This window comes from Solanum stenotomum, chromosome 1 (assembly GCF_019186545.1).
Source record: "Solanum stenotomum isolate F172 chromosome 1, ASM1918654v1, whole genome shotgun sequence".
NCBI classification, from domain to species: Eukaryota; Viridiplantae; Streptophyta; class Magnoliopsida; order Solanales; family Solanaceae; genus Solanum; species Solanum stenotomum.
Window position 1 is genome coordinate 41,887,229 of NC_064282.1, and position 14,947 is coordinate 41,902,175.

Genomic DNA, 14,947 nt, shown 5'->3' on the forward strand with positions numbered 1-14,947 from the left:
AACCTTTCATCCTCATTCTCCTTCTTGAGGCGTTGAGGAAATGGAAGACGTATCTTGGGTAAAGGTTGCTTGATGTTTAGGCATGGCTTGTGTTTCTCCATATCAATTTGCGGCTCCCTTATGATGTCTTGTGGGATGGTTATTTCTTCGGCCTCCATATCTTTGCTTGCAGTTGGTAAGTACACTTTCTCATTTCTCATCATATCACCTTTTACTTATTTTCCGCTCCAAAGGACAATGGCCAGCCCTCTATCTTCATCATGAGTCTCCCTTTTTTGTTTCTATTGTACTGTAAGTAAACTCAATTGACCTTCAAGGGCTTTGATTGCATCTGTGTGTGGGTTTACTTTATTGTTCAAGGATGAGAAATCGTCTTTCATTCCTTTCAATAAATCATCCGAGCCTTCAACTTTGTCAAGGATGCGTGAAAGGAAATCATTCACCTGGGGAATACTTGCCCTCCCCCTTGATTTTGGGCTCTCACTTGAGTGAGTGCGATTCTCTTCATATTCATCCTCTTTTCTCCAATAATCACTCTGCTCGGGTAAATCTTGATGACACTTCCTTTATTCAACTTCTTTATAATGGTTCCAACCTTGATTTCTACCTCGTTGCTAATAGCGTGGGTAGAAACCCTTCTCACATCTTCTGGAGTTCCAACCTTGATTCTCCCCAGGCATTGAATAGCTTGGGGATGAACCCTCCTCAAATCTGAACACTCCACATGTTCCCTTCATATGCTCTTGTAGAACTTCCATCTGAGTCAACATCTTCTTGATGTTTTCATCCGTCTCTTTCTCTTTATCTAATTGCTCTTGTGTTAGTCTAAAGTGGAATGGGGAAACATGATCATCTTTTGTATACCACACTTGATTTATTCTAGTCATGTCGTCTAGAAGAAATGAAGCCACCTCAAATGTTTGTAACATTATTCCTCCTCATACCAACTAATCATCCACTCTTTTATCAACCGAATCAAGGCTCCGATAGAAATATTGAAGTAACAAATCGGTTGGTAGCCCATGACTTGGGCATTTAAGTAAGAGTTTCTTGAATCTCACCCATGCTTCATGGAGTGGTTCCCATTCCCTTTGCTTGAACCCTTGGATTTCATCTCTAAGCTTCAACATTTTTTATGGAGGAAAATATCTTGTGTTAAATGCTATGACTAGCTCCTCCCATGATGTGATGGAATTTTTTTGTAACTCGATTAACCACTTGCTTGCTTCTCCTTTCAAAGACAATGGGAATAACCGCAGCCCGAATTGACTCTTGTGACACACCTTTGAATGAAAAAGGGCTGCAAACCTCTGTAAAGCTTCTCACATGCTGATGCGGGTCTTCGTGATCTAGCCCTCCATATAGTCCGCTCATTTGGAAAAGGTGAAGAGTTGTGCTAGTGACTTCAAACATCGCATTCCCATCAGTTTGCGGAATGCAAATTTCACCCATTTTACCCGACTGATCCAGATTATAGACACTATTTATGTTGTTTACACCATCTCGATGACCAACCTGACTTCCATTTATCTCTTCCTCATGCATGTTCATCTTTCCTGTTGTTAGCACAAGCACACGAAACAAAACTTAAAATTAAGTAAGTAGAACTACAACTAAGAAGAACAATTTTATTTTACTAAACTAAGAATTCTCTAATAACACCACTCCCCGGCAGCAGCACCATTTTGATGTTTGCATAATCAAGGAACAACTTCTAATGCAAGTGTCTACGATCGTAGAATAGTAAAGTAACCCAACCAAGGGTCGAGTCCCAAGGGAGTGGTTTTGAGAATTAATAGAAAAATAAAGTTAAGTTCTAATTAGTCATAGCTAAATATATTGTCGAAAACAAACATACGAAATCTAAGGGGTGACACAAAAGTGTCAATTAACAATGGGGGTTTGTAACAAGTAAGTAAAAATATGTGAAAATGCAAAGAGTACTAATCAAGGAGATGAGATTCTTGGGATGTGATAGGAATACGGGTTAAACTAGATCATTGGGTACATGCTTTTGATAGTAAATTTATTGAATATTTGTGATTAGGCTAGACCATAGTGGGGGTAAATTCTCTCTCGAGCAACTTACCCCGAATCAACACGGTTTCTCTCGTACACCGAGTTGCCACATGAAGAACAGCCTCCGCCTTAGCCCACTCACTCTCTCGAGCTGAGTGTGTGGGAGAAGGACTAGGGTTCACTCTCTCGAGCTGAAACTTATGTCGACCCAATCCCACAGGCCTTCAATTTAGTAGTCTTAGTTTTACGACCTCTTTCTCGAGCAAGCCAAAAGCACAAAGGTGAAATTGTATTTGCAACTACAATTTCATTAAGTTCCAACACAACTACTAAATGAAATCACATTTAAACAACCATTAAACTATCAGCAAGCAAGACCTAATAATTAACTCAACCCATATTCACAAAATCACACCTCAAGAATTGGGGTTTTAGCTAGACATGTAAAAGAGGTATAAAGTTATACCAATCTCAGTTTCCATCAATGGGTATGCAAGATTAAGTCTTAAAACAAGTCAAGAGTGAATAATCCACAAGACTCAAGTCCCAAATCTTGGAGTTAAAACCCTTTGAATCTTCAAGTTCTTCAAAACCCTCTCCAAACATAGAACTCAAAAATCTATGTTAAAAATTCTATATTAAAAATCTGATATTAAGCTACAACTCTCAACGAGTATTTATAGTTTTCAAAAATTTGTACTACAGCGGATCATTCAGCGCCGTTATCAACTCGGTGATCCATCCGTTGGTAGGTTTTATCACCATCTTGCTTTATCCTTCAACATCATCGTGTTTTGGATCATTGGATGACATTGTACTACTTCACGGAACCGCTCGACGATACGTCGATTGCTCCTTTTCACCACCAATTTGATCCTTTCTTTCAGGGATCAGCAAACTGGAACAAAAGGCGAGGATAAAACCTTTTAGTGACTCGCTGAATGGGTTCGGGAATTCTCATATCTTCATTTCTTCGTTCTTTCAGTTGCCTTTGTTCCTTTTTGCTAAGTAGTGTTCATGCTTTCCCTCAAACTCCAAATACCTTAAACTTAAGGGTTTTCATAAGATATTGAGACAAAATATGCATTTGAGGACACTAATTCTATCAAAACATAGCCTTAAATGAGTCCAATCTTTGGACTCATCACAACCCTGCCCCACCAGATTTCTAGCCCGAATAAAGGATATGATCTTAGCTTGCTTAGGCTTGCACAGCCCTTCCCACTCTAACTTTTCCCTTCCCTGAATTTCTAGAGTTACAGACTTAGTGTTACCATTAAGCACAATATAATAGGGGGACAACCAAGTCATGCATAAGATTATATCAAAGTCAGTCATATCCAAAATCACCAAACCAGCCGAAGTCTGATAACCTATAAACAAAATAGGACAAGCACAATAGACATGTGTGTCTATGACAGACTTTCCAACTGGGGTAGAAACATGGATGAGAGCATCAAGTATATCACAATTCATATTAAATTCTGAGGCAAATCTCATGGATACATAAGAATAAGTAGAACCCAGATAAAATAACACATTAGCCATCCAAATAAGAATAATACATGTGATCACTGGGTTAGACGCCTCTGCTTCATTCTTGCCCAGAAAGGCGTAACATTGAGCCCTATCATTGTGAGGGGCGACTTCTCTGCCTGGTTGCACTGTACCTCTGCCTGCATTACCATTTCCCCTACTTCCACAACCTCGCTAATTTCCTCCTCGCCCACCTTGTGGAGGCCCTCTACCATTATTACCATTTCTTGTGGATATCAATGCTCTAGAAGACTACTGCACGGAATCTAACACTCGTGGGTGGGGAAAATCTCTCCTCATATGTACATGTTATCCATAATTGTAATATGCACGGTCAAAAGATGGCCTGCTGCCCACCGAAGGTGCGGCTCCCTGGCTATCCCGAATCAAATTATGAGGTGGAGTTCCTGAGTAATTACCTGTAGAGGCGGGCATGTCGGACTGAATTGGCCTGGCTGCAAGAGTTGGTCTCCCTGTCCCTTTGGAGTAAGAGCTTTGAAAGTTACCCGAGTTTTTGTCCCTTTTTGCCAATGCCTTAGCTTGACCGTCTCGCCTCACCCCCTCCACTTTCTTAACAAAGTATGTCACCTCATTAAAGCTTCTCTCTGCAGAGGTCATGTAAACGATAATACCTGCAACTCAGAATTTAGTCCCTTAATAAATAAACGATCATCTCCTCCTCAGTAGTCACCAATTGCGTAGCATATCTAGACAAAGCATATAACTTTGCCTCATAAGCAGCCACAGACATACCACCTTGCTCCAAAGCCATGAATTCATCTTTCTTACTATCTCTCAAGGTCCGAGGCACATACTTCTCTAAGAACAAGGCATGAAACTGAGTCCAAGTGAGTGGAGGTAAAACTGAAGATCTATATTCCATATAAGCTCTCCACCACTGCTTAGCCTCACCTTGAAGATGAAACGTCACGAACTCAACCCCATGCTGATGGACAATTCCCAACTTATGAAGCCTCTCATAGCAATCTATGATGAACTCATATGCATCCTCACTCTCGGAACCATGGAACACATGCGATTTCAACTTCAAGAACTTGGACAACTTTTATGTTTATTATAGTCATAACAGAACCTAATAAAGGATAGACGAAATCATCATTACATACATTCCCTCCCACCTTGGGGATAGTGACAACAATAGGACGATTGGTGGGAGGTTGAGTTGCTTGAACAGAGGGAAACACAGGACCAACCAACCCTTTCAAGAATGACATGAGCTGCTGAGCTAACACTGGGTCTATGGGAGGAATACATGTTGTCTCAGCCTGCACCTCTTCCTCTTGTCCAATATCCTCAACATTTCAACCTCGATATTTTCTTCTATCTCTTCCTGATGCATGAGAGGAGCCTCATTCTTAGGAGCATTTTCAATCGGTGGTCCATCCCTAGTAGGCGCTACCATTCCTCAGCCTCTGCCCTTAGCTCTTCCTCTACTCCTGCCTCGACTGTGACCTCTCGCGACAGATTTCTCAGTTGGAGCATTGACGGGAGCTACAGGCCTTACGCCATTGAATCTACTGTTAACCATCTACGGACAGAAGAGTGAAGGAGGTTAGATACCAATTCAAATCGGCAGATACCAATTGGAATCAAGTTATAGCCCGAAAGGAGACAAGAGAAAACAAAGAGATTTCCTAAAGTCCTATAGCCTCTCGAAGAAAAGTAAAGACGTTTTCATATCGTTCCGCAAGACTCTGCTAGACTCATTTTAGTACATCGAGATCAACGAACCTAGGCTCTGATACCAACTTTGTCACGACCCCGACCGTCGTGATTAGCACCCACACTAACCCTCCGGTGGGAGAACCATTAATACTAACTAATTAATACGAAACCAAGCATTTAAAGATACAGAAGAAAGTTTAAATAGCTAAAATTGAAGTTCCCATAAACTTCCAAAAGATCTAACAACGAATTGCGGAACTAAATGCCTAGAACCTGAAATTCAATGTATCAAAACATCTAACAATGAACCGGAAGTCTAAACAAAAAGGGTTACAACCCCAAACTAATGAACTAATAACTAAATAGGAAGTTTAAGTCTGAAATGTGGACATAGACGAAAGGAGAATTCATGGCAGCCCGAAAGAACTGGCTCACCCTTGAATTCAAACAACGATCATTAATCTTATAAGCGAGGTCTGTTAATAGCCACCTGAAGATGCCCTGTACTCAACTAAGAAAGAGCAAGTGTAGTATCCGTACACAACCATAGTATACTGGTAGGATAACACGACTATCCCACTAAGTGCAACATACATAAGCCATTACAACAATATAATCACATGCATATATCAAACATATACAATATTATCAACATTTTCGAACAAGGTACAATTTCACATTTCTCAAGATACACAATTATATCAAATCATTGGTCCTCTCATGGAACCCAAACCCAAACTGTTAGCATACTGGAACGTGGTACCCGATCCAATGATTATGTCAGAACGTGGCAACCGATCCCATATTTATGTCGAAACATGGCAACCGATCCAAGTTAGTGTGTCGGAACGCAACACTTGATCCATTCAACAAGCCACAATCACAATCATAAGTATATTCTCAAGATCATACAATTAAGTCATGATTCATGTCATTCATCATTCATTTGTCTCATTTAGAACAAGTGTGATCAATAATGCAACATTCTCATACATACACGTATTATAATGAAGCAAGAACAAACATATATCACAAAATCATGATATCACAACAATCACCTACCTCTAAATAAGCTTGAATTCTCTAAGAAACTTGATTCTTCAATTTCCAGATTCGTTCCACTTGTTCTTGGTCTACAAACAATCAATATAATACTAGGATCAATAAACAAGACTTAATTACCCGGAATAAAGTCAACACTACCAATCCTAGATCAAACCCTTGATCCCCATACCCAGATTAGGGCTTTCTCCACCATAATTTCTAGATCAAAACCCTCCCCTATCGATAATTACCCATTAGATTACGTTCTACGGATCAAAAAATGGATTCGGGGAGTTAAAATCTTACCTTTAGCCTCAAGAATGATGGAAAATTGTCAAGAAAACCCCTGAGTTCGTTCCTTAGCTCTCAAGTTCAAAAATTGCAGAATAAAATATTTTTGGGATTTATTTCCGACTTTAAGTCGTGTCTGCCCCGCCATAGAGGCACTCACCCCGCTACAGCGGCCCCACCCTGGCGGTAGAAATCCCGCCTCAACATCTTGTACGAAAATAGTGAGCAATTTTAAGAATTTCTAGCCCCCATTTCACAACACACCTTCGACCAACGACACTCAGAAACTACCCGTTCACGCTAAGATCGATTCTGGAGTTCTATTCGCCCTCCTTAACATCTTATCTATCTACTAATGTGATCAAATTCATAATTAGATCACCCAATTGTTACCAGATTTCCCTAGACTTTAATGACTCTGATTTCGTCCAAATCTGGACTAGGTTGGAAAATTTCAAGTTACTACGAAAAAGTTTTTCCACCCAAAATTGTTCCCCGTTGACTTTTCTATAACGATGGAACCCGGTCGTTACAGAAACTCAAGGATGTTGTTACGCACCTTGACCAAATTATTTTAATAATTAACTTTCATTAATTTAAATCAAGAGGTGTAATAGAAATTATTGGGTGTGAGGTACTCGAGAGGAAAATACAGTTATGCCTCTAAATATAAAGACAAAGAATGCGGTTACGCATCTAGGTTCAGACTAATAAAAATTCAACAATAAAAAAGAAAAAGCAACCCATGGCCTGTAGACACAATATATCCAAACAATAGTAAAATAAGTATAAGTCAATAAAAGCGACCATGCTAGAACCACGGGACTCGAGGGATGCCTAATACCTTCTCCTCGGTCAATAGAATTCCTTACCCGAATATCTATTTTATAGACCATAATAAAGAGTAATTTCCTTTTGAATACATAATAAGTGACTTGGAACACCATAACTCAATTCTAAGTGGCGACTCCAATAAAAATAGTAATCAATACCGTCACTAAAATTGGAAAAACCCTTTTGCCGCCGCGGTCCAAAAAGGGGTGTGACAAACATGGTCCGAATACTATCAATTATTCTACACCAAGACCAAAGAGATCAGTTGTCACATAGATGATTGACATAGCTTTCATTATATGTTTTGATTTAGGATACTGTATATTTTTTGTTTTAGGTTTTGACCATAATATATATACTATGCATTATTTTTTTATTTTTACTATGGATTTTGGAAATCAAAAATATGTTTTATGTTCAGTATAAAAGCATATATTGTTAGACTTAATCTATTACAGTTGGATACCAATTGCATACAGTGTTAGTCTTAATTTTTCAAGTTGGATACCAATTGGATATCAACCTTAATCAGTTTTAGATTGATATTTTAGTTTTGAAAAAAACTACATACACAAATTAGTAAGACTTAAATATTTTGAAATTCTATTTAGATGCTAAATGCATACATTGTTACACTTAAACTTTTCAAATGGATACCATTAGAATACAACATTAACTAGTTTTAATTTGGCTTACTGGATTAAAATCTTAATTATATATATTATATTTTTAGCTGGATAACAATTAGATACCAATTGCATATATGGTTAGACTTAATATTTTCAGAGGGATATCAGTTGCATACATTGGTGAAATTTTTTCTAGTGGATACCAATTGAATACAATGTGGATACCAAATGGTTACCAACAGTAACCAATTTTAATTTTTGAGTCTACATTTGAAAAATACTACATACACAAAGGAGTAAGTAGTACACAAAATAAATGTTCTGAAATTAGAATTCATTAAGTTAAAAGACAAAAAATATCAAAACATATATTTGTGACAATTAAATAACTAAATTAAAATAAAAAAATTATGACTAATTTTTAACAAGATAATTTGAACATGTCTTCTTGTTGTGTACCTTCCGACGACATATGTTGCACATAACTTTAGACCTTTTGAATTTCACATCAGTAAACCCCTTCCGGTGTTTAATTTGTGGTCTTCTTACCTTCTTTTTGAACATGCAACAACAATTTAGGCTTTGACACATAGCTTGTATATCCCATGTACCCTCACATGGAAGAGGTTCAACAGGAATTGCATATGCATCTTCAAAAAATTTCAAGCTATAAAAGGGATATACCACGTACTGTTAGTTACACATATTATACCAGATTCATGCAAATGCGTATACATTTCATAATAAAGTTATACCATTATTGTGTAAATATTATTTAATGATAACTAACAATATATCAATTTAATACCATTATTATGCATAATTCTATATCAGTTTCATACAAAAAATAAACACTGGTTCATACCAGTTTCTTATCAAAAGAATACCAATTTTAAACCAATTAAAACTAGTAATTGTGTTTTCTTATATAAATACTATACCAATTGCATACAATTTTTTTTTGTCAATATCAAGCACTAATTTCATACCAAGAGTGAACATAACAATGACATACCATTATTATGTAATTATTACTTAATGGTAACTAATAATATATCAATTTCATATCATTATTATGCATAATTTATACCAATTTCATGTCAAAATTAAACATTGGTTCATACCAGATTCATACTAAAAGAATATCAATTTCAAATCAATTGTAATTCGTAGTTATATTTTGTTATATAAGTAGTATACCAATCATACAAGTTTTCTGCTAATATTTTTATTAATTTTATACTAAGAGTGAACACTAGTTCATACAAAATTCATACCAAGAAGAGTATCAAATTCAAACAAGTTAGTTGTAAACATTCTTTAATTAAAAACTAACAAGATATCAATTTCATTGCAGATATATGGAAACTTCTAAACTAAAATCATGCCAAAAGTAAACATTTCTTATATAAAAAGTATACCAAATTTATATTTAAATAGTATACCTTAAAAATTATTGAAATAAAATTGAAATATTAATACAACAGATTTGACCTCTTTAGACTTTAAAATTTTAGAAGATTCTCCACTGTTAATAGAATGTTGTGCCATTTTTTCGTAAAAAATTAGAAAAATGTGCCTTTATTGTTTCATATAATATTTTTACAGTTTTGTTCGTATAAAATTTTAAAAAAATTACATACACCAAATAATTGAATATTTATATTAATTAAATCTAACAAAATTACATAGTATTATTGATATACACAATACAAAAATACATTCGAAATAAACACTAACCTGAACAATCTCATCTATCACCATGCTTTATCAATATTAATAAGAAACCATCCATGGCAATATAAAATGAAAAAAAAATAAAAAAAAATTGAGAGAGAAGACAGAGACAACTACTGTTTTGAGATGATAGAGAAAGAGACGAATATTGAGTAAAAAAGAAATTTGTTTTGATAGACAATTAACAAGTGAGAGAAAATGTGTGTAACTATGTTGAGCTAAACAAGGAAAACAAATATACTTTTGTTATAACTCTCTTCATTTTATGCCAATTATTAATTATCATTTCTATTTTTAATTTGTATGTTAATTTATATTCCATTTTTTAATTTTTTTATTTAAGAAAATGTTATATCGCGTAATTGCTTAATGTTAGAACTTGAAATATAAATAATAATGTCACAACTAATAATAACTAGTCTTTTATTTGTCGATTATAAATTTTTCTATAATTTGAGTTGTGGGGTTCTGCATGAATTCATATTTACATTTTGTCTCGAGTTTGACATGTCTAACTGATGGTTTAATTTTCAGATTCGTTCTGACAAGTAGAAAAGGTGTCTAGAATTCAGATCCCTTCAGAAAACCACCGAAGCTCTTTCAAAAATATTATGATGGAACTTCAAAACCTCAATATCTCGTTAGACTTCATACATAACCAACTCCAAAAATTACAAACTGTAATTCTCAAACCTAAGACAATTATCAGATTTGGAAGAAAATAATGAAGATGACAGAAGAACAAGAATACTTAATATCAATTTTTAGTTTCACAATTAGACCAAAAGGAGAACTTTATATTTAGTGGGTAATAAGAAGGCTCGTAGGAAAAGATAAAGGGTGAAGGATTTCATTATTGATGAAAATTCAAATATATTATTTTGTTCTATCAAAGGACGTGTTGCAATATATTAATGAAAATATCAATCCATAAGTAATCAATATTGATAATGATGAGGTATGATGAATGGGAAATACTAATAAACTATCATAGTATAGTCATCCCGTCACGACACAGGGGTACACCCTAAATGTAACATGGCGTACAGGACCCCGAAAGATTTCATATAAGCCACTTAACATTCACAACATAAGAGATAGAGACAATATTTTAAGTCTAATCTATATCTATACTACCTTAAAAGCATAAACTCCCAAACATGAACGTTGAATTACTTTAATATCCCCCGTTACAAATACTCAATTTATTTATTTTTATTTAATTAATTACTTGTATTATATTAAAAGTAGATACCTTTTCACATTAAAGGGTTTTGACTTTTTTGATGAGTTGTGACTTTTCCGAAGGGTTGAGACTTTTTTGATGGGTTGTGACATTTCCGATGAGTTGTGACTTTTCAGAAGGGTTGTAATTTTTTCAAAGGGTTATGACTCTTCCGAAGGGTTGTCATTCCGATAAGTTGTAACTTTTTCAAATGGTTGTGACTTTTTCGATGAGCAATGCCATTTTGAAGGGTTGTGACTTTTTGGATAAGGCACAAGTAACACCTATTCATAAGCTACAAATAGAGAGGTCTCCTCCCTCTTTTAAACTATAGTTTTTTTTAACTTTTCTAATCTTCATCTTCTTAAAAAATCTCAAGTGTTATTTTCAATAGTTGATTAAGTTCTAAATTCAAAAAAAAATTGAGATACTACATAAGAAAGAGTCGGTGAACAAATTGTAGCAAATTATTTGTCAATTCATATTCCTATTTTCCTCTTATGATGTTCATCACGTATATACTTCAATAATGATTGTATCATTTTAGAACACTAATACACTTTTAATTAACCTACATATTTTATTTATTAAAAAAGATTTATTTTCTTCGAATAGTCACAACATTTTCAACATTCATCTTTCTTCGGTCATAAACCACAACCATTCACTCCTTATAAATTCTTGAGCGTCTCTTTTCAGTGACAATTTGAGATCATTTAAAAGTTTCATAAATCATTCATCTTTAATCCATTTGTATGTTTTGCCGATGCTCTTATGGAATATAGGTATTGAGTTTCTATTAAAGAACAAAAGAAGAGAACAGAGAAATGTGTTATTAACTGTGAACTTTGCTTCACATAGAAAACTTCTATGTATAGTGCAAGGGGATTTTCATTTTATTTTCTTGTTTTGAATTCGTGTTCACATAACGAGTGAAAAGTAAGAAATACACATATCATGGATTATATTTTTCAAATAAAATTAATAAATCATGTTGTGCGAGAGACAATAGCACTAAAAAAAATATGAAAAAGGCACATGATTGAGGTAAGATATTTCTTATTTATTTTTCTAGTTTTATATTCTTTTACCCTCAAATGAAGGAGTTTCTTCCTAGTAGTTTTATAAATTTAAAAAGGAAGTCTAAACAATTTGTCTCAGTAGCCATCTAGTACAATAGAATGAAATCGGGCCTAGCCCATACATCATGTCCAAAAATAAAAATAAGAAGGAAACTAAGAACAATGTAAATCCGTCCTCGAAGCATGAGGATTCACCCAAGCTCGGGAAATCAACCAAGCCAACCTCTACCCACCAAACTGAGAACCTTGAATATCGGACCCTACATTTGGGAAAAATGCAGGCAAGAGTATGGGTTAGTACAAAACAATATACCAAGTATGATAACTATGCATAAAACATTCAAAACATGCTAAAAACACTACAAGAAAACAGTCCAATAACGAAGGGAAAAGTGGTCTGTAAAAGTCTAATTCTGGTCTCTAAAGGGCAATAGCGACCAGAAAAGTCCGGTCGCTACCCGTCCCTATAGGCTTCTTCGCTAAAGATCAATTATGACGGGATCTAACATCTGGTCGCTAAATCGCTTTAGGGACTAGGAAAAAACTGGTCCTGAAATCACGTTTTGGAACCAGTGTTCTGGTCCTAAAAACATATACACATAATAGCTTTTAGTGGTCCTAAAACGTCTTTAAGTACAAGAAATCTGGTCGGTAGAAATTCCATTTGTAAATAATAAAATGTGGTCCATATATTATATATAATTTTTTGTCAATATATACAAAGATAATCACAATAACATAAATAAAATTATCCTTAATATATATACACTTACTAATACACAATTTGTAATCAATTGCAGCCAAAAATTATAAACATTCCACTATTAATTGAATAGCCATGAACTGTTTACAGACTACATAGCAAGAAATAAAAAATTTGTCCCAAGTGTCCTAGAAAAAAGATAAGCAATTTGTTATTTGCATCAACTCTTCAAAAATTGTTTCTTCACTTGTAACTTCAAGTCATCAAAACCTGTAAAAAGTAACAAACAAATGCTCCTTAAAAATTATAAAGACCAGATAGTATTACAGATAACTACAACAATTGCATGATTGAATCACAAGAATTGAAAGGAAATTTTCTCTCCTTCTCGACAGTTTTGTAGCAAGATACTAAACAAAGAACATGTGTGTTTTCTACACAAAAATTACACTATCCATAAAACTATAGTACAGAGAACTATAAGGAGTCACGATGTAGTGCAATTCATAACACAAAGGAAGGAGTAACGGTGTAGTGCAATTCATAAGTCATAACACAAAGGAAGATGCATAATGCTAACTTTATACTATCCATAAAAACTTCCTGTGACACCATATAGAAATAAAAACTTGTCATCCTAGCAGTTATCTCAAGAAATATGTTTGAGGCTTTCATCTAAAATCATTTACTATCAATCAAATAAATTTTTCCTCTTCAAAACAATAGTATGTATAAATAAATATATTATATATGTTGTCTAACTGTAAACCCTATCAGAGACTTTTTAGTGTATGTAGCATAAGATTGTGCAACAATTATAATATTAGAGCCATATAGGATTCTCTTTGCCATCATCCATCGTTGATTTTAAGTAGTAAAGCTCGTCAAAAGATTCAGATAAATGAACATTCGGGTTCCTTTTTGTTTGATCCGACATTTGAATTCAGATTTATCTAAAGTAGGTAATCCTGTAGTAAACACCACATCATACATTTAACTACTCAAAATCAAACTATCTTTTACTACAAAGATAGTTGTTTATATTCAATTTTACCCAAGGTTTATGATCATACTATATGTCTCATCTGTCACTCACTCTCTTGACACCTGCATCTTATTCTCTCTCCACAAACACCAAAAGCACATGCATAGTCTAGAAACATTAATGCACAAGTTCAGAACTTTGAAAATATATATATCAAAACACCATTAACTTACCAGAGAGCAGTTTTGTTATCTTAGGACTATTAAAATTACAATTGTTGCTTCTTGGGGATTCAGACGCCATGTCAAGAGAGGTATCACTGGATGCTAGGCATCATAACTACCTAAGAATAGCTTTCAAAAAGAGAGAAGGAATACAGTGAGATGAGTCAGAGCATCCTGTAATAAGAAGGCAAAGGGATAAGTTCTGTCTAATAAATAAAAAAATTACTACTACTTTCAGTTATTTAACATCAAAGTTCACTTGTAAAGTATACATTTGGTTAAATCTCTGTAATATAAAGCATAGTTATTTTTATTTCATTTTATTTTATTTTAAGAAATTATGAAATAAAAATTGACTATTCTTTTGAATAGAACTATAAAAAAAATAGTGGAAGAGCAATATGTTAAAGCATATTTATGTACTGAGACAACTAGTTTGGTATTAATATTTTTTCTTAAAATTAAAAGGTATAATTATTTTATTTGACTATCAACAATTTAATGTTTATGGCATAAAGTTAAGTGACATAAAGATCTACCGGAAAATATTAATCTTTACCTTGGAGAGGTAGTGTAAGGCTTGCGTACAATCTACCCTTTCAAATTCTACTTTGTGGGATTTCACTTGATTTGTCGTTATTGTACTAATATTGTTGGATTAAATTCATGTAAATAATAACTTCGTGAATTCTCGAAACCTGCAAAATCATCATACTATATATAATACCAAGGCACTCAAAATAGAGGATAAATAAAGAGCAACTCAAGCAACTAGATGTGAGTTTCAATTTAACCAACGGATTTGTGTGTTCCTTACCAAAAATCCTACAAAAACACCTATCTATAATACACAAAATGACTTAAGTACATGATCACTTCCCCCATAATTCCAAATATGCATTTAGAAAAAATCACATGTCTAGTTTGTAAATTGAAACTCAAATGTCAAATT

At 34.3% G+C, this 14,947-nt stretch overlaps 1 non-coding gene across 1 annotated transcript; it reads left to right on the forward strand.

Moving 5' to 3' along the window:
• Positions 1 to 1,017: 1,017 nt before the first annotated feature.
• On the forward strand, positions 1,018 to 1,124 carry LOC125854001 (small nucleolar RNA R71). The gene has a single exon (XR_007445300.1). It is a non-coding gene; the product is annotated as a small nucleolar RNA R71 (small nucleolar RNA).
• Positions 1,125 to 14,947: the final 13,823 nt, after the last annotated feature.